The sequence below is a fragment of the Tachypleus tridentatus genome, chromosome 6 (assembly GCF_004210375.1).
Source record: "Tachypleus tridentatus isolate NWPU-2018 chromosome 6, ASM421037v1, whole genome shotgun sequence".
In the NCBI taxonomy this organism is placed as follows: domain Eukaryota; kingdom Metazoa; phylum Arthropoda; class Merostomata; order Xiphosura; family Limulidae; genus Tachypleus; species Tachypleus tridentatus.
In genome coordinates, this window is record NC_134830.1 from 126,560,494 (window position 1) to 126,581,132 (window position 20,639).

A 20,639-nucleotide genomic window follows, 5' to 3' on the forward strand; every position below is an offset into this window, starting at 1 on the left:
TCAGTAGAACAGTTCTATGAAACTACTACTTTTGAAATGTTTAATTAGAAGTGTTCTATGGAAGCATTAGACCTTAACAATTTAAATATAACAATTCTGTTAAAGGGCTACAACTCAATAATTTATCTAGATCAGTTTTATGAAACTACTCCAGTACAATGGTTTAAATAGAACAGTTCTATGAATGTACTAGACCACAAAATTTCAGTACAACATTTCTACAAAAGTACTACTCCTTCATGGCTTAAAAAGAAAAGCTTCATCAAAAAACACATATCACCAGTTTAAATAAAACAGTTCTATAAAACGTCTACATTTTAAACGTTTAAATAGAACAGTTCTACAAAACTAAAACCTAAAGTTTAAGAAGAACAGTCCCATGAAAGTAGAAAATTTCAGTAGTTTTAAGAGAAAAGTTCTAGAAAAGTACTACACTTCAACATTTTTAATAATACAGTTTTATCAAAATGTTACTCCTGAAAAGATAAAATAAAATAGCTCTATGAAAATACTACATTTTAAAGGTTTCAGTAGAACAGTTCTATTAAAGTACAAAAGTCAACAGTTTAAATAGAACAGTTCTAATAAAGTTTACCACTTAAACACTTTCAATAGAATAGTTCTATTAAACTGCAAATTCTCAACAGTTGAAATAGAACCATTCTATTAAAGTAGAACATACTTCGAAAAGCTTAAAGAGTACTGTTCTATCAAAAAATTGCATCTCAACAGATATCTAGATCAGTTCTATGAAACTACTGCAGTTCAACTGTTTAAATAGAACACTTCTATTAAAGTACAACATCTTAACCATTTAAATAGAACAGTTCCATCAATATAAAAGACCTCAAAAGTTTCAGAAGAACAGTTCTATTAAAGTAGAAAATCTCTACAGTTTAAATAGAACAGTTCTATTAAAGTGCAACAACTCAATAGTTTAAATAGAACTGTTCGATTAAAGTACAACACTTCAACAGTTCAAAATAACAGTTTTATTAAAGTATATAACCTCAACAGTTTCAGTAGAACAGTTCTATAAAATCCCTACTTCTTCATGGCTTAAAAACAAAAGCTTTGTGAAAACACATATTAACAGTTTAAATGAAACAGTTCTATAAAACTTCTACATTTTAAACGTTTAAATAGAACAGTTACTACAAAACAAAATATCTTAAAGGTTTAAAAGAACAATTACATGAAAGCAGAAAATTTCAATAGTTTTAACAGAAAAGTTCTAGAAAAGTACTAAATTTCAAGAGTTCAATTAATAAACTTCTATGAAAATGCACCTCTTGAAAAGATAAAATAAAATAGCTCAATGAAAATACTACATTTTAAAGGTTTAAATAGAACAGTTCTATAAAAGTAGAAAATCTCAATAGTTTAAGTAGAATAGTAAAATCAAAACAAAATTTCAACGAATTCAATATAACAGTTCTATGAAAGTACAATTTCATAAAGGTTAAATAGTACTATTCTATCAAAAATTGCATCTCAACAGATTAATTAGAACAGTTCTATGAAACAACTACAGTTGAAATGTTTAACTAGAAGTGTTCTATGAAAGCATTACACCTTAACAATTGAAATATAACAGTCCTATTAAATGGCTACAACTCAATAGTTTATCCAGATCAGTTCTATGAAACTACTACAGTTCAAATGTTTCAATAGAACACTTCCATTAAAGTACAACATCTTAATAATATAAATAATACAGTTCTATGAATGCACTAGACCTCAAAGTTTCAGTAGAACAGTTCTATAAAAGAACAAAATCTCTAGAGTTTAAATAAAACAGTTCTATTAAAGTGCAAAACCTCAACAGTTTCAGTAGAACAGTTCTATAAAAGCACTAATCCCTCATGGCTTAAAGAGAAGAGCTTTGTCAAAAAACACATATCAACAGTTTAAATAGAACAGTTCTACAAAACTAAAACATCTTAAAGGTTAAAGAAGAAAAGTCCCATAAAAGCAGAAAATTTCAATAGTTTTAACAGAAAAGTTCTAGAAAAGTACTACATTTCAACAGTTAAATTATTAAACTTCTATGAAAATTCACCTCCTGAAAAGATAAAAAAAAATCGCCCTATGAAAATACTACATTTTAAAGGTTTAAAGAGAACAGTTCTATGAAAAAACAAAATCTTAACAGTTTAAATAGAACAGTTCTATAAAAAGCAAATTTTCAACGAATTCAATAGAACAGTTCAATGAAAGTACAATTTCATAAAGGTTAAATAGTACTATTCTATCAAGAAATTGCATCTCAACAGTTTAATTAGAATAGTTCTATGAAACTACTACAGTTGAAATGTTTAACTAGAAGTATTCTAGGAAAGCATTACACCTTAACAATTTAAATATGACAGTACTATTAAAGTCTACAACTCAATAATTTCTCTAGATCAGTTCTATCAAACTACTGCAGCTCAAATGTTTAAATAGAACAAATCTATGAATGTACTAGACATCAAAAGTTTCAGTAGAACAGTTCTATTAAAGTACAAACCTCAACAGTTTAAATACATTTCTATTAAAGTGCAACAAATTAAAAGTTCAAATAAAACTGTTCTATTGAAGAACAAAACTCAACAGTTTAAATAGAACAGTTCTAATAAAGTGCAACACTTAAACACTTTCAATAGAACAGTTCTATTAAACTGCAAAATCTCTACAGCTTAAATAGAACTGTTCTATTAAAGTACAACATTCTTCTAAAACATTAAATAGTACTGTTATATCAAAAATTTCATCTCAACAGTTTCTTTAGAACAGTTCTATTAATCTACTACAGTTTAAATGTTTAATTAGAAGTGTTCTATGAAAGCATTACACCTTAACAATTTAAATATGACAGTACTATTAAAGTCTACAACTCAATAGTTTATCCAGATCAGTTCTTTGAAACTACTGCAGTTAAAACGTTTAAATAGAACAGTTCCATTTAAGTACAACATCTTAATAATTTAAATAGAACAGTTCTATGAATGACCTACACCTCAAAGTTTCATTAGAACAGTTCTATTAATGTACACAATCTCTACAGTTTAAATAGAACAATTCTATTAAAGTGCAACACCTCAAAAGTTAAAAAAACTCTTCTATTAAAATACACAATCTCTACAGTTTAAATAGAACAATTCAATTAAAGTGCAACACCTCAAAAGTTAAAAAAACTCTTCTATTAAAGTACAAAACTCAACAGTTTAAATAGAACATTCCTATTAAATTGCAACACCTCAAAAGTTCAAATGAAACTGTTCTATAAAAGTACAAAACTCAACAGTTTAAATAGAAAAGTTCTAATAAAGTGCAACACTTAAACACTTTCAATCGAACAGTTCTATTAAAGTACTACACTTCAACAATTTCAAAAGAACAGTTCTGATAAAGTACAACACCTCAACAGTTTCAGTAGAACAATTCTGTAAAAGCACTATTCTCTCATGGTTAAAGAGAAAAGCTTTGTCAAAAAACACACATCAACAGTTTAAATAGAACAGTTATAAAAACTGCTACATTTCAAACATTTAAATAGAACCGTTCTACAAAATTAAAACATCTTGAAGGTTTAAGAAGAAAAGTCCCAAGAAAGCAGTAAATTTCTATAGTTTTAATAGAACAGTTCTAGAAAAGTGCTACTACTGAAAAGATAAGATTAAATAGCTCTATGAAAATACTACATTTTAAAGGTTTAAGTTGAAGAGTTCTATAAAATTTCAAAATCTTAAAAGTTTAAGTAGAACAGTTCTATCAAAAACAAAATTTCAACGAATTCAATAGTACAGTTCTATGAAAATACAATTTCTTAAAGGTTAAATAGTACTATTCTATCATAAAATTGCATCTCAACAGTTTAATTAGAACAATTCTATAAAACTACAACAGTCGAAATGTTTAACTAGAAGTATTCTAGGAAAGCATTACACTATAGCAATTTAAATATAACAATTCTATTAAAAAGCTAACTCAATAGTTTATCCAGATCAGTTCTTTGAAACTACTGTAGTTCAAATGTTTAAATAGAACAGTTCTATTTAAGTACAACATCTAAATAATTTAAATAGAACAGTTCTATGAATGAACTACACCTCAAAGTTTCATTAGAACAGTTCTATTAAAGTACACAATCTCTACAGTTTAAATAGAACAATTCTATTAAAGTGCAACACCTCAAAAGTTTAAATAGAACTGTTCCATTAAATTACAAGAGTTGAAGAGTTTTAAAAGAACAGTTCTATTAAAGAACAAAAGTCAACAGTTTAAATAGAACAGTTCTAATAAAGTTTACCACTTAAACACTTTCAATAGAATAGTTCTATTAAACTGCAAATTCTCAACAGTTGAAATAGAACCATTCTATTAAAGTAGAACATACTTCGAAAAGCTTAAAGAGTACTGTTCTATCAAAAAATTGCATCTCAACAGATATCTAGATCAGTTCTATGAAACTACTGCAGTTCAACTGTTTAAATAGAACACTTCTATTAAAGTACAACATCTTAACCATTTAAATAGAACAGTTCCATCAATATAAAAGACCTCAAAAGTTTCAGAAGAACAGTTCTATTAAAGTAGAAAATCTCTACAGTTTAAATAGAACAGTTCTATTAAAGTGCAACAACTCAATAGTTTAAATAGAACTGTTCGATTAAAGTACAACACTTCAACAGTTCAAAATAACAGTTTTATTAAAGTATATAACCTCAACAGTTTCAGTAGAACAGTTCTATAAAATCCCTACTTCTTCATGGCTTAAAACAAAAGCTTTGTGAAAACACATATCAACAGTTTAAATGAAACAGTTCTATAAAACTTCTACATTTTAAACGTTTAAATAGAACAGTTCTACAAAACAAAATATCTTAAAGGTTTAAAAGAACAATTACATGAAAGCAGAAAATTTCAATAGTTTTAACAGAAAAGTTCTAGAAAAGTACTAAATTTCAAGAGTTCAATTAATAAACTTCTATGAAAATGCACCTCTTGAAAAGATAAAATAAAATAGCTCAATGAAAATACTACATTTTAAAGGTTTAAATAGAACAGTTCTATAAAAGTAGAAAATCTCAATAGTTTAAGTAGAATAGTAAAATCAAAACAAAATTTCAACGAATTCAATATAACAGTTCTATGAAAGTACAATTTCATAAAGGTTAAATAGTACTATTCTATCAAAAAATTGCATCTCAACAGATTAATTAGAACAGTTCTATGAAACAACTACAGTTGAAATGTTTAACTAGAAGTGTTCTATGAAAGCATTACACCTTAACAATTGAAATATAACAGTCCTATTAAATGGCTACAACTCAATAGTTTATCCAGATCAGTTCTATGAAACTACTACAGTTCAAATGTTTCAATAGAACACTTCCATTAAAGTACAACATCTTAATAATATAAATAATACAGTTCTATGAATGCACTAGACCTCAAAGTTTCAGTAGAACAGTTCTATTAAAGAACAAAATCTCTAGAGTTTAAATAAAACAGTTCTATTAAAGTGCAAAACCTCAACAGTTTCAGTAGAACAGTTCTATAAAAGCACTAATCCCTCATGGCTTAAAGAGAAGAGCTTTGTCAAAAAACACATATCAACAGTTTAAATAGAACAGTTCTACAAAACTAAAACATCTTAAAGGTTAAAGAAGAAAAGTCCCATAAAAGCAGAAAATTTCAATAGTTTTAACAGAAAAGTTCTAGAAAAGTACTACATTTCAACAGTTAAATTATTAAACTTCTATGAAAATTCACCTCCTGAAAAGATAAAAAAAAATCGCCCTATGAAAATACTACATTTTAAAGGTTTAAAGAGAACAGTTCTATGAAAAAACAAAATCTTAACAGTTTAAATAGAACAGTTCTATAAAAAGCAAATTTTCAACGAATTCAATAGAACAGTTCAATGAAAGTACAATTTCATAAAGGTTAAATAGTACTATTCTATCAAGAAATTGCATCTCAACAGTTTAATTAGAATAGTTCTATGAAACTACTACAGTTGAAATGTTTAACTAGAAGTATTCTAGGAAAGCATTACACCTTAACAATTTAAATATGACAGTACTATTAAAGTCTACAACTCAATAATTTCTCTAGATCAGTTCTATCAAACTACTGCAGCTCAAATGTTTAAATAGAACAAATCTATGAATGTACTAGACATCAAAAGTTTCAGTAGAACAGTTCTATTAAAGTACAAACCTCAACAGTTTAAATACATTTCTATTAAAGTGCAACAAATTAAAGTTCAAATAAAACTGTTCTATTGAAGAACAAAACTCAACAGTTTAAATAGAACAGTTCTAATAAAGTGCAACACTTAAACACTTTCAATAGAACAGTTCTATTAAACTGCAAAATCTCTACAGCTTAAATAGAACTGTTCTATTAAAGTACAACATTCTTCTAAAACATTAAATAGTACTGTTATATCAAAAATTTCATCTCAACAGTTTCTTTAGAACAGTTCTATTAATCTACTACAGTTTAAATGTTTAATTAGAAGTGTTCTATGAAAGCATTACACCTTAACAATTTAAATATGACAGTACTATTAAAGTCTACAACTCAATAGTTTATCCAGATCAGTTCTTTGAAACTACTGCAGTTAAAACGTTTAAATAGAACAGTTCCATTTAAGTACAACATCTTAATAATTTAAATAGAACAGTTCTATGAATGACCTACACCTCAAAGTTTCATTAGAACAGTTCTATTAATGTACACAATCTCTACAGTTTAAATAGAACAATTCTATTAAAGTGCAACACCTCAAAAGTTAAAAAACTCTTCTATTAAAATACACAATCTCTACAGTTTAAATAGAACAATTCAATTAAAGTGCAACACCTCAAAAGTTAAAAAAACTCTTCTATTAAAGTACAAAACTCAACAGTTTAAATAGAACATTCCTATTAAATTGCAACACCTCAAAGTTCAAATGAAACTGTTCTATAAAAGTACAAAACTCAACAGTTTAAATAGAAAAGTTCTAATAAAGTGCAACACTTAAACACTTTCAATCGAACAGTTCTATTAAAGTACTACACTTCAACAATTTCAAAAGAACAGTTCTGATAAAGTACAACACCTCAACAGTTTCAGTAGAACAATTCTGTAAAAGCACTATTCTCTCATGGTTAAAGAGAAAAGCTTTGTCAAAAACACACATCAACAGTTTAAATAGAACAGTTATAAAAAACTGCTACATTTCAAACATTTAAATAGAACCGTTCTACAAAATTAAAACATCTTGAAGGTTTAAGAAGAAAAGTCCCAAGAAAGCAGTAAATTTCTATAGTTTTAATAGAACAGTTCTAGAAAAGTGCTACTACTGAAAGATAAGATTAAATAGCTCTATGAAAATACTACATTTTAAAGGTTTAAGTTGAAGAGTTCTATAAAATTTCAAAATCTTAAAAGTTTAAGTAGAACAGTTCTATCAAAAACAAAATTTCAACGAATTCAATAGTACAGTTCTATGAAAATACAATTTCTTAAAGGTTAAATAGTACTATTCTATCATAAAATTGCATCTCAACAGTTTAATTAGAACAATTCTATGAAACTACAACAGTCGAAATGTTTAACTAGAAGTATTCTAGGAAAGCATTACACTATAGCAATTTAAATATAACAATTCTATTAAAAGCTAACTCAATAGTTTATCCAGATCAGTTCTTTGAAACTACTGTAGTTCAAATGTTTAAATAGAACAGTTCTATTTAAGTACAACATCTAAATAATTTAAATAGAACAGTTCTATGAATGAACTACACCTCAAAGTTTCATTAGAACAGTTCTATTAAAGTACACAATCTCTACAGTTTAAATAGAACAATTCTATTAAAGTGCAACACCTCAAAAGTTTAAATAGAACTGTTCCATTAAATTACAAGAGTTGAAGAGTTTTAAAAGAACAGTTCTATGAAACTACTACAGTTGAAATGTTTAACTAGAATTATTCTAGGAAAGCATTACACTTTAACAATTTAAATATAACAATTCTATTAAAAATCTACAATTCAATAGTTTATCTAGATCAATTCTATAAAACTAGTGCAGTTCAAATGTTTAAATAGAACAGTTCTATTTATCTACTAGATCTCAAAATTTTCAGTAGAAAAGCTCTATTAAAGTACAAAACGCAACAGTTTAAATAGAACTGTTCTATTGAAGTACAAAACTCCACAGTTTAAATAGAACAGTTCCATTTAAGTACAACATCTTAATAATTTAAATAGAACAGTTCTATGAATGAAGTACACCTAAAAGTTTCATTAGAACTGTTCTATTAAAGTATAACACCTAAACAGTTTGAGTAGAACAATTCAGTAAAAGCACTATTCCTGATGGTTAAAGAGAAAAGCTTTGTCAAAAAAAACACATAACAACAGTTTAAATAGAACAGTTATATAAAACTTCTACATTTCAAATATTTAAATAGAAAAGTTCTACAAAATTAAAACATCTTGAAGGTTTAAGAAGAAAACTCCCAAGAAAGTAGTAAATTTCTATAGTTTTAATAGAACAGTTCTAGAAAATTAATACACTTGAACTGTTTAATTACTGTAGTTCCAAGAAAATGCTACTCCTGAAAAGATAAGATTAAATACCTCTATAAAAATTCTACATTTTAAAGGTTTAAGTTGAAGAGTTCTATAACATTTCAAAATCTTAAAAGTTTAAGTAGAACAGTTCTATCAAAAACAAAATTTCAACGAATTCCATAGTACAGTTCTATGAAAATACAATTTCTTAAAGGTTAAATAGTACTATTCTATCAAAAAATTGCATCTCAACAGTTTAATTAGAACAGTTCTATGAAACTACTACAGTTGAAATGTTTAACTAGAAGTATTCTAGGAAAGCATTACACCTTAACAATTTAAATATAACAGTCCTATTAAATCACTACTACTCAATAGTTTATCTAGATCAGTTCTATTAAACTACTGCAGTTCAAATGTTTAAATAGAACAGTTTTTTTTAAAGAACAACATTCTTCTAAAATATTATATAGTACTATTCTTTCAAAAAATTGCATCTCAACAGTTTAATTAGAACAGTTCCATGAAAGTACTACAGTTGAAATGTTTAACTAGAATTATTCTAGGTAAGCATTACACTATAACAATTTAAACATTACAATTCTATGAAAAAGCTAACTCAATAGTTTATCCAGATCAGTTCTATGAAACTACTGCAGTTCAAATGTTCAAATAGAATATTCCAAATAAAATTGCAACTTCTTAATAATTTAAATAGAACAGTTCTATGAATGTACAAGACCTCAAAGTTTCAGTAGAACAGTTCTATTAAAGTACAAAATCTCTACAGTTTAAATACAACATTTCTCTTAAAGTGCAACATCTCAACAGTTTAAATAGAACTGTTCTATTGAAGTACAAAACTCCACAGTTTAAATAGAACAGTTCCATTTAAGTATAACATCTTAAAAATTTAAATAGAACAGTTCTATGAATGAACTACACCTCAAAGTTTCAGTAGAACAGTTCTATTAAAGTGCAACACCTCAAAAGTTAAAAAAACTCTACTATTAAAGTACACAATCTCTACAGTTTAAATAGAACAATTCTATTAAAGTGCAACACCTCAAAAGTTAAAAAAACTCTTCTATTAAAGTACAAAACTCAACAGTTTAAATAGAACATTCCTATTAAATTGCAACACCTCAAAAGTTCAAATGAAACTGTTCTATAAAAGTACAAAACTCAACAGTTTAAATAGAAAAGTTCTAATAAAGTGCAACACTTAAACACTTTCAATCGAACAGTTCTATTAAAGTACTACACTTCAACAATTTCAAAAGAACAGTTCTGTTAAAGTACAACACCTCAACAGTTTCAGTAGAAATATTCTGTAAAAGCACTATTCTCTCATGGTTAAAGAGAAAAGCTTTGTCAAAAAACACACATCAACAGTTTAAATAGAACAGTTATAAAAAACTGCTACATTTCAAACATTTAAATAGAACCGTTCTACAAAATTAAAACATCTTGAAGGTTTAAGAAGAAAAGTCCCAAGAAAGCAGTAAATTTCTATAGTTTTAATAGAACAGTTCTAGAAAAGTGCTACTACTGAAAAGATAAGATTAAATAGCTCTATGAAAATACTACATTTTAAAGGTTCAAGTTGAAGAGTTCTATAAAATTTCAAAATCTTAAAGTTTAAAGTAGAACAGTTCTATCAAAACAAAATTTCAACGAATTCAATAGTACAGTTCTATGAAAATACAATTTCTTAAAGGTTAAATAGTACTATTCTATCATAAAATTGCATCTCAACAGTTTAATTAGAACAATTCTATGAAACTACTACAGTCGAAATGTTTAACTAGAAGTATTCTAGGAAAGCATTACACTATAGCAATTTAAATATAACAATTCTATTAAAAAGCTAACTCAATAGTTTATCCAGATCAGTTCTTTGAAACTACTGTAGTTCAAATGTTTAAATAGAACAGTTCTATTTAAGTACAACATCTAAATAATTTAAATAGAACAGTTCTATGAATGAACTACACCTCAAAGTTTCATTAGAACAGTTCTATTAAAGTACACAATCTCTACAGTTTAAATAGAACAATTCTATTAAAGTGCAACACCTCAAAAGTTTAAATAGAACTGTTTCATTAAATTACAAGAGTTGAAGAGTTTTAAAAGAACAGTTCTATGAAACTACTACAGTTGAAATGTTTAACTAGAATTATTCTAGGAAAGCATTACACTTTAACAATTTAAATACAACAATTCTATTAAAAATCTACAATTCAATAGTTTATCTAGATCAATTCTATAAAACTAGTGCAGTTCAAATGTTTAAATAGAACAGTTCTATTCATCTACTAGATCTCAAAATTTTCAGTAGAAAAGCTCTATTAAAGTACAAAACGCAACAGTTTAAATAGAACTGTTCTATTGAAGTACAAAACTCCACAGTTTAAATAGAACAGTTCCATTTAAGTACAACATCTTAATAATTTAACTAGAACAGTTCTATGAATGAAGTACACCTAAAAGTTTCATTAGAACTGTTCTATTAAAGTACAACACCTAAACAGTTTCAGTAGAACAATTCAGTAAAAGCACTATTCCCTGATGGTTAAGGAGAAAAGCTTTGTCAAAAAACACATATCAACAGTTTAAATAGAACAGTTATATAAAACTTCTACATTTCAAATATTTAAATAGAAAAGTTCTACAAAATTAAAACATCTTGAAGGTTTAAGAAGAAAACTCCCAAGAAAGTAGTAAATTTCTATAGTTTTAATAGAACAGTCCTAGAAAATTAATACACTTGAACTGTTTAATTACTGTAGTTCCAAGAAAATGCTACTCCTGAAAAGATAAGATTAAATACCTCTATAAAAATTCTACATTTTAAAGGTTTAAGTTGAAGAGTTCTATAACATTTCAAAATTTTAAAAGTTTAAGTAGAACAGTTCTATCAAAAACAAAATTTCAACGAATTCCATAGTACAGTTCTATGAAAATACAATTTCTTAAAGGTTAAATAGTACTATTCTATCAAAAAATTGCATCTCAACAGTTTAATTAGAACAGTTCTATGAAACTACTACAGTTGAAATCTTTAACTAGAAGTATTCTAGGAAAGCATTACACCTTAACAATTTAAATATAACAGTACTATTAAAGTCTACAACTCAATTGTTTATCTAGATCAGTTCTATTAAACTACTGCAGTTCAAATGTTTAAATAGAACAGTTCTATTAACGTAGAACATCTTAACCATTTAAATAGAACAGTTCTATTAAAGTTCAACACCTCATCAGTTTAATTAGAACTGTTCTATGAAACAATTACAGATCAAACGTTTAACTAGAAGTATTCTAGGAAAGCATTACACCTTAACAATTTAAATTTAACAATTCTATTAAAAAGCTAAAACTCAATAGTTTATCTAAATCAGTTTTATAAAACTACTGCAGTTTAAATAGAACAGTTCTATTAAAGTACAAACCTCAACAGTTTAAATAGAACAGTTCTATGAATGTATTAGACATCAAAGTTTCAGTAGAACAGTTCTATTAAAGTACAAACCTCAACAGTTTAAATAGAACTGTTCTATTAAAGTATAACATTGTTTTAAAAGGTTAAATAGTACTGTTCTATCAAAAAATTGCATCTCAACACTTTAATTAGAACAGTTCTATGAAACTACTACAGTTGAAATGTTTAAATAGAATTATTCTAGAAAAGCATTACACTATAACAATTTAAATATAACAATTCTATGAAAAAGCTAACTGAATAGTTTATCCAGATCAGTTCTATGAAACTACTGCAGTTCAAATGTTTCAATAGAACAGTTCCATTAAAGTACAAAATCTTAATAATATAAATAATACAGTTCTATGAATGTACTAGACCTCAAAGTTTCAGTTGAACAGTTCTATTAAAATACAAAATCTCTACAGTTAAAATAGAACATTTCAATTAAAGTGCAACACCTCAAAAGTTTAAATAGAACTGTTCTATTGAAGTACAAAACTAAACAGTTTAAATAGAACAGTTCCATTTAAGTACAACATCTTAATAATTTAAATAGAACAGTTCTATAAATGAAATACACCTCAAAGTTTCAGTAGAACAGTTCTATTAAAGTACAAAATATCTACAATTTAAATAGAACAGTTCTATTAAAGTTCAACACCTTATCAGTTTAATTAGAACTGTTCTATGAAACAATTACAGTTCAAATGTTTAACTAGAAGTATTCTAGGAAAGCATTACACCTTAACAATTTAAATATAACAATTCTATTAAATAGCTAAAACTAAACAGTTTCTCTAGATCAGTTTAATAAAACTACGGCAGTTCAAATGTTTAAATAGAACAGTTCTATGAATGTACTAGATATCAAAAGTTTCAGTAGAACAGTTCTATTAAAGTACAACACCTGAACAGTTTCTGTAGAACAGTTCTATAAAAGCACTAGTCCCTCATGGTTAAAAAATCTATCGAAAACAAAATTTCAACGAATTGAATAGTACAGTTCTATCAAAGTACAATTTCTTAAAGGTTAAATAGTACTATTTTATATCAAAAGTGCATCTCAACAGTTTAATTAGAACAGTTCTATGAAACTACTACAGTTGAAATGTTTAACTAGAATTATTCTAGGAAAGCATTACACTATAGCAATTTAAATATAACAATTCTATTAAATCACTACTACGCAATAGTTTATGCAGATCTGTTCTTTTAAACTACTGCAGTTCAAATGTTTAAATAGAACAGTTCCATTTAAGTACAACATCTTAATAATTTAAATAGAACAGTTCTATAAATGAACTACACCTCAAAGTTTCGGTAGAACAGTTCTATTAAAGTACAAAATCTCTACAGTTTAAATAGAACAGTTCTATTAAAGTTCAACACCTCATCAGTTTAAATAGAACTGTTCCATTAAGGTACAACACTTGAAAAGTTTCAAAAGAACAGTTCTATTAAAGTACAACACCTCAACAGTTTCTGTAGAACAGTTCTATAAAACAACTACTCCCTCATGGTTAAAAATCTATCAAAACAAAATTTCAACGAATTGAATGGTACAGTTCTATCAAAGTACAATTTCTTAAAGGTTAAATAGTACTATTCTATCAAAAAAGTGCATCTTAACAGTTTAATTAGAACAGTTCTATGAAACTACTACAGTTGAAATGTTTAACTAGAATTATTCTGGGAAAGCATTACACTATAGCAATTTAAATATAACAATTCTATTAAAAAGCTAACTCAATAGTTTATCCAGATCGGTTCTATGAAACTACTGCAGTTCAAATGTTTAAATAGAACAATTCCAATAAAGTTCAACTTCTTAATAACTTAAATAGAACAGTTCTATGAATGTACAAGACCTAAAAGTTTCAGTAAAACAGTTCTATTAAAATACAAAATCTCTACAGTTTAAATAGAACTGTTCTATTGAAGTACAAAACTACACAGTTTAAATAGAACAGTTCCATTTAAGTACAACATCTTAATAATTTAAATAGAACAGTTCTATAAATGAACTACATCTCAAAGTTTCAGTAGAACAGTTCTATTAAAGTACAAAATCTCTACAGTTTAAATAGAACATTTTTATTAAAGTTCAACACCTCATCAGTTTAATTAGAACTGTTCTATGAAACAATTACAGTTCAAATGTTTAACTAAAAGTATTCTAGGAAAGCAATACACCTTAACAATTTAAATATAACAATTCTACTAAAAAGCTGAAACTCAATAGTTTATCTAGATCAGTTTTATAAAACTACTGCAGTTCAAATGTTCAAATAGAACAGTTCCATGAATGTACTAGACATCAAAAGTTTCAGTAGAACAGTTCTATTAAAGTACAAACCTCAACAGTTTAAATAGAACTGTTCTATTAAAATACAACATTCTTCTAAAAGATTAAATAGTACTGTTCTATCAAAAAATTTCATCTCAACAGTTTAATTAGCACAGTTCTATTAATCTACTACAGTTCAAATGTTTAACTAGAAGTGTTCTATGAGAGCATTACACCTTAACAATTTAAATATAACAGACCTATTAAATCACTACTACTCAATAGTTTATCCAGATTAGTTCTTTGAAACTACTGCAGTTCAAATGTTTAAATGGAACAGTTCTATGAATGCACTAGACATCAAAATTTCAGTACAACAGTTCTATTAAAGTTCAAACCTCAACAATTTAAATAGAACTGTTCTATTAAAATACAACATTCTTCTGAAAGATTAAATAGTACTGTTCTATCAAAAAATTTCATCTCAACAGTTTCTTTAGAACAGTTCTATTAATTTACTACAGTTCAAATGTTTAACTAGAAGTGTTCTATGAAAGCATTACACCTCAGCAATTTAAATATAATATTCCTATTAAATCACTACTACGCAATAGTTTATGCAGATCTGTTCTTTGAAATTACTGCAGTTCAAATGTTTAAATAGAACAGTTCCATTTAAGTACAACATCTTAATAATTTAAATAGAAAAGTTCTATAAATGAAATACACCTCAAAGTGTCACAAGAACAGTTCTATTAAAGTACAAAATCTCTACAGTTTAAATAGAACAGTTCTATTAAAGTTCAACACGTCATCAGTTTAAATAGAACTGTTCCATTAAAGTACAACACTTGAAGAGTTTCAAAGAACAGTTACATTAAAGTACAACATCTCAACAGTTTCAGTAGAACAGTTCTATAAAAGCACAACTCCCTCATGGTTAAAAATCTATCAAAACAAAATTTCAACGAATTGAATAGTACAGTTCTATCAAAGTACAATTTCTTAAAGGTTAAATAGTACTATTCTATCAAAAAATGCATCTCAACAGTTTAATTAGAACAGTTCTATGAAAGTACTACAGTTCAAATGTTTAACTAGAATTATTCTAGGAAAGCATTACACTATAGCAATTTAAATATAACAATTCTATTAAAAAGCTAACTCAATAGTTTATCCAGATCAGTTCTATAAAACTACTGCAGTTCAAATATTTAAATAGAACAATTACAATAAAGTACAACTTCTTAATAATTTAAATAGAACAGTTCTATGAATGTACAAGACCTCAAAGTTTCAGTAGAACTGTTCTATTAAAGTACAACATTCTTCTAAAAGATTAAATAGTACTGTTCTATCAAAAAATTTCATCTCAGCAGTTTAATTAGAACAGTTCTATTAATCTACTACAGTTCAAATGTTTAACTAGAAGTGTTCTATGAGAGCATTAAACCTTAACAATTTAAATATAACAGACCTATTAAATCACTACTACGCAATAGTTTATGCAGATCTGTTCTTTGAAATTACTGCAGTTCAAATGTTTAAATAGAACAGTTCCATTTAAGTACAACATCTTAATAATTTAAATAGAACAGTTCTACAAATGAACTACACCTCAAAGTTTCAGTAGAACATTTCTATTAAAGTACAAAATCTCTACAGTTTAAAAAGAACAGTTCTATTAAAGTTCAACACCTCATCAGTTTAAATAGAACTGTTCCATTAAAGTACAACACTTGAAGAGTTTCAAAAGAACAGTTCTATTAAAGTACAATACCTCAACAGTTTCTGTAGAACAGTTCTATAAAACCACTACTCCCTCATGGTTAAAAATCTATCAAAAACAAAATTTCAACGAATTGAATAGTACAGTTCTATCAAAGTACAATTTCTTAAAGGTTAAATAGTACTATTCTATCAAAAAAGTGCATCTCAACAGTTTAATTAGAACAGTTCTATGAAACTACTACAGTTGAAATGTTTAATTAGAATTATTCTAGGAAAGCATTACACTATAGCAATTTAAAAATAACAATTCTATTAAAAAGCTAACTCAATAGTTTATCCAGATCAGTTCTATGAAACTACTGCAGTTCAAATGTTTAAATAGAACAGTTCTATGAATGTACAAGACATCAAAGTTTCAGTAAAACAGTTCTATTAAAATACAAAATCTCTACAGTTTAAATAAAACATTCCTATTAAAGTGCAACATCTCAACAGTTTAAATAGAACTGTTCTATTGAAGTACAAAACTACTCTGTTGAAATAGAACAGTTCCATTTAAGTACAACATTCTTCTAAAAGATTAAATAGTACTGTTCTATCAAAAAAATTCATCTCAACAGTTTAATTAGAACAGTTCTATTAATCTACTACAGTTCAAATGTTTAACTAGAAGTGTTCAATGAGAGCATTAAACCTTAACAATTTAAATATAACAGACCTATTAAATCACTACTACTCAATAGTTTATCCAGATTAGTTCTTTGAAACTACTGCAGTTCAAATGTATAAATAGAACAGTTCCATTTAAGTACAACATCTTAATAATTTAAATAGAACAGTTCTATTAAAGTACACAATCTCTACAGTTTAAATAGAACAATTCTATTAAAGTGCAACACCTCAAAAGTTTAAATAGAACTGTTCCATTAAAGTACAACAGTTGAAGAGTTTCAAAAGAACAGTTCTATTAAAGTACAAAACCTCATCAGTTTAATTAGAACTGTTCTATGAAACAATTACAGTTCAAACGTTTAACTAGAAGTATTCTAGGAAAGCATTACACCTTAACAATTTAAATTTAACAATTCTATTAAAAAGCTAAAATTCAATAGTTTATCTAGATGAGTTTTGGAAAACTACTGCAATTCAAAGGTTTAAATAGAACAGTTCTATGAATGTACTAGACATCAAAAGTTTCAGTTGAACAGTTCTATTAAAGTACAAACCTCAACAGTTTAAATAGAATTGTTCTATCAAAAATTTCATCTCAACAGTTTCTTTAGAACAGTTCTATTAATCTACTACAGTTGAAATGTTTAACTAGAAATGTTCTATGAAAGCATTACGCCTTAACAATTTAAATATAACAGTCCTATTAAATCACTACTACTCAATAGTTTATCCAGATCAGTTATTTGAAACTACTGCAGTTCAAATGTTTAAATAGAACAGTTCCATTTAAGTACAACATCTTAATAATTTAAATAGAACAGTTCTAGGAATGAACTACACCTCAAAGTTTCATTAGAACAGTTCTATTAAAGTACACAATCTCTACAGTTTAAATAGAACAATTCTATTAAAGTGCAACACCTCAAAAGTTTAAATAGAGCTGTTCCATTAAAGTACAACATTTGAAGAATTTCAAAAGAACAGTTCTATTAAAGTACAACACCTCAACAGTTTCTGTAGAACAGTTCTATAAAACCACTACTCCCTCATGGTTAAAAATCTATCAAAAACAAAATTTCAACGAATTGAATAGTACAGTTCTATCAAAGTACAATTTCTTAAAGGTTAAATAGTACTATTCTATCAAAAAAGTGCATCTCAACAGTTTAATTAGAACAGTTCTATGAAACTACTAAAGTTGAAATGTTTAACTAGAATTATTCTAGGAAAGCATTACACTATAGCAATTAAAATATAACAATTCTATTAAAAAGCTAACTCAATAGTTTATCCAGATCAGTTCTATGAAACTACTGCAGTTCAAAAGTTTAAATAGAACAGTTCTATGAATATACAAGACCTCAAAGTTTTAGTAAAACAGTGCTATTAAAATACAAAATCTCTACAGTTTAAATAGAACATTTCTATTAAAGTGCAACATCTCAACAGTTTAAATAGAACTGTTCTATTGAAGTACAAAACTACTCAGTTTAAATAGAACAGTTCCATTTAAGTACAACATCTTAATAATTTAAATAGAACAGTTCTATAAATGAACTACACCTCAATGTTTCAGTAGAACAGTTCTATTAAAGTACAAAATCTCTACAGTACAAATAGAACAGTTCTATTAAAGTTCAACACCTCATCAGTTTAATTAGAACTGTTCAATGAAACAATTACAGTTCAAATGTTTAACTAAAAGTATTCTAGGAAAGCAATACACCTTAACAATTTAAATATAACAATTCTACTGTAAAGCAGAAACTCAATAGTTTATCTAGATCAGTTTTATAAAACTACTGCAGTTCAAATGTTTAAATAGAACAGTTCTATGAATGTACTAAACATCAAAAGTTTTAGTAGAACAGTTCTATTAAAGTACAAACCTCAACAAATTAAATAGAACTGTTCTATTAAAGTACAACATTCTTCTAAAAGATTAAATAGTACTGTTCTATCAAAAAATTTCATCTCAACAGTTTAATTAGAACAGTTCTATTAATCTACTACAGTTCAAATGTTTAACTAGAAGAGTTCAATGAGAGCATTAAACCTTAACAATTTAAATATAACAGACCTATTAAATCACTACTACTCAATAGTTTATCCAGATTAGTTCTTTGAAACTACTGCAGTTCAAATGTATAAATAGAACAGTTCCATTTAAGTACAACATCTTAATAATTTAAAAAGAACAGTTCTATTAAAGTACACAATCTCTACAGTTTAAATAGAACAATTCTATTAAAGTGCAACACCTCAAAAGTTTAAATAGAACTGTTCCATTAAAGTACAACAGTTGAAGAGTTTCAAAAGAACAGTTCTATTAAAGTACAACACCTCAACAGTTTCAGTAGAACAGTTCTATAAAAGCACTACTCCCTCATGGTTAAAGTTTTATCAAAAACAAAATTTCAACGAATTCAATAGTACAGTTCTATCAAAGTACAATTTCTTAAAGGTTAAATAGTATTATTCTATCAAAAAATTGCATCTCAACAGTTTAATTAGAACAGTTCTATGAAACTACTACAGTTGAAATGTTTAACTAGAAGTATTTTAGGAAAGCATTACACCTTAACAATTCAAATATAACAGTACTATTAAAATTCTACAACTCAATAGTTTATCTAGATCAGTTCTATTAAACTACTGCAGTTCAAATGTTTAAATAGAACAGTTCTATTAAAGTAGAACATCTTAATCATTTAAATAGAACAGTTCTATGAATACACAAGACCACATAAGTTTCAGTAGAACAGTTCTATTAAAGTACAAAATCTCTACAGTTTAAATAGAACAGTTCTATTAAAGTTCAACACCTCATCAGTTTAATTAGAACTGTTCTATGAAACAATTACAGTTCAAACGTTTAACTAGAAGTGTTCTAGGAAAGCATTACACCTTAACAATTTAAATTTAACAATTCTATTAAAAAGCTAAAACTCAATAGTTTATCTAGATCAGTTTTGGAAAACTACTGCAATTCAAAGGTTTAAATAGAACAGTTCTATGAATGTACTAGACATCAAAAGTTTCAGTTGAACAGTTCTATTAAAGTACAAACCTCAACAGTTTAAATAGAATTGTTCTATCAAAAATTTCATCTCAACAGTTTCTTTAGAACAGTTCTATTAATCTACTACAGTTGAAATGTTTAACTAGAAGTGTTCTATGAAAGCATTACGCCTTAACAATTTAAATATAACAGTCCTATTAAATCACTACTACTCAATAGTTTATCCAGATCAGTTATTTGAAACGATTGCAGTTCAAATGTTTAAATAGAACAGTTCTATGAATACACAAGACCACATAAGTTTCAGTAGAACAGTTCTATTAAAGTATAAAATCTCTACAGTTCAAATAGAACAGTTCTATTAAAATTCAACACCTCATCAGTTTAATAAGAACTGTTCTATGAAACAATTACAGTTCAAACGTTTAACTAGAAGTATTCTAGGAAAGGTATACACCTTAACAATTTAAATTTAACAATTCTATTAAAAAGCTAAAACTCAATAGTTTATCTAGATCAGTTTTGTAAAACTACTGCAGTTCAAAGGTTTAAATAGAACAGTTCTATGAATGTACTAGACATCAAAAGTTTCAGTAGAACAGTTCTATTAAAGTTCAAACCTCAACAGTTTAAATAGAACTGTTCTATCAAAAAATTTCATCTCAACAGTTTCTTTAGAACAGTTCTATTAATCTACTACAGTTCAAATGTTTAACTAGAAGTGTTCTATGAAAGCATTACACTTTAACAATTTAAATATAACAGTCCTATTAAATCACTACTACTCAATAGTTTATCCAGATCAGTTCTTTGAAACTACTGCAGTTCAAATGTTTAAATAGAACAGTTCCATTTAAGTACAACATCTTTATAATTTAAATA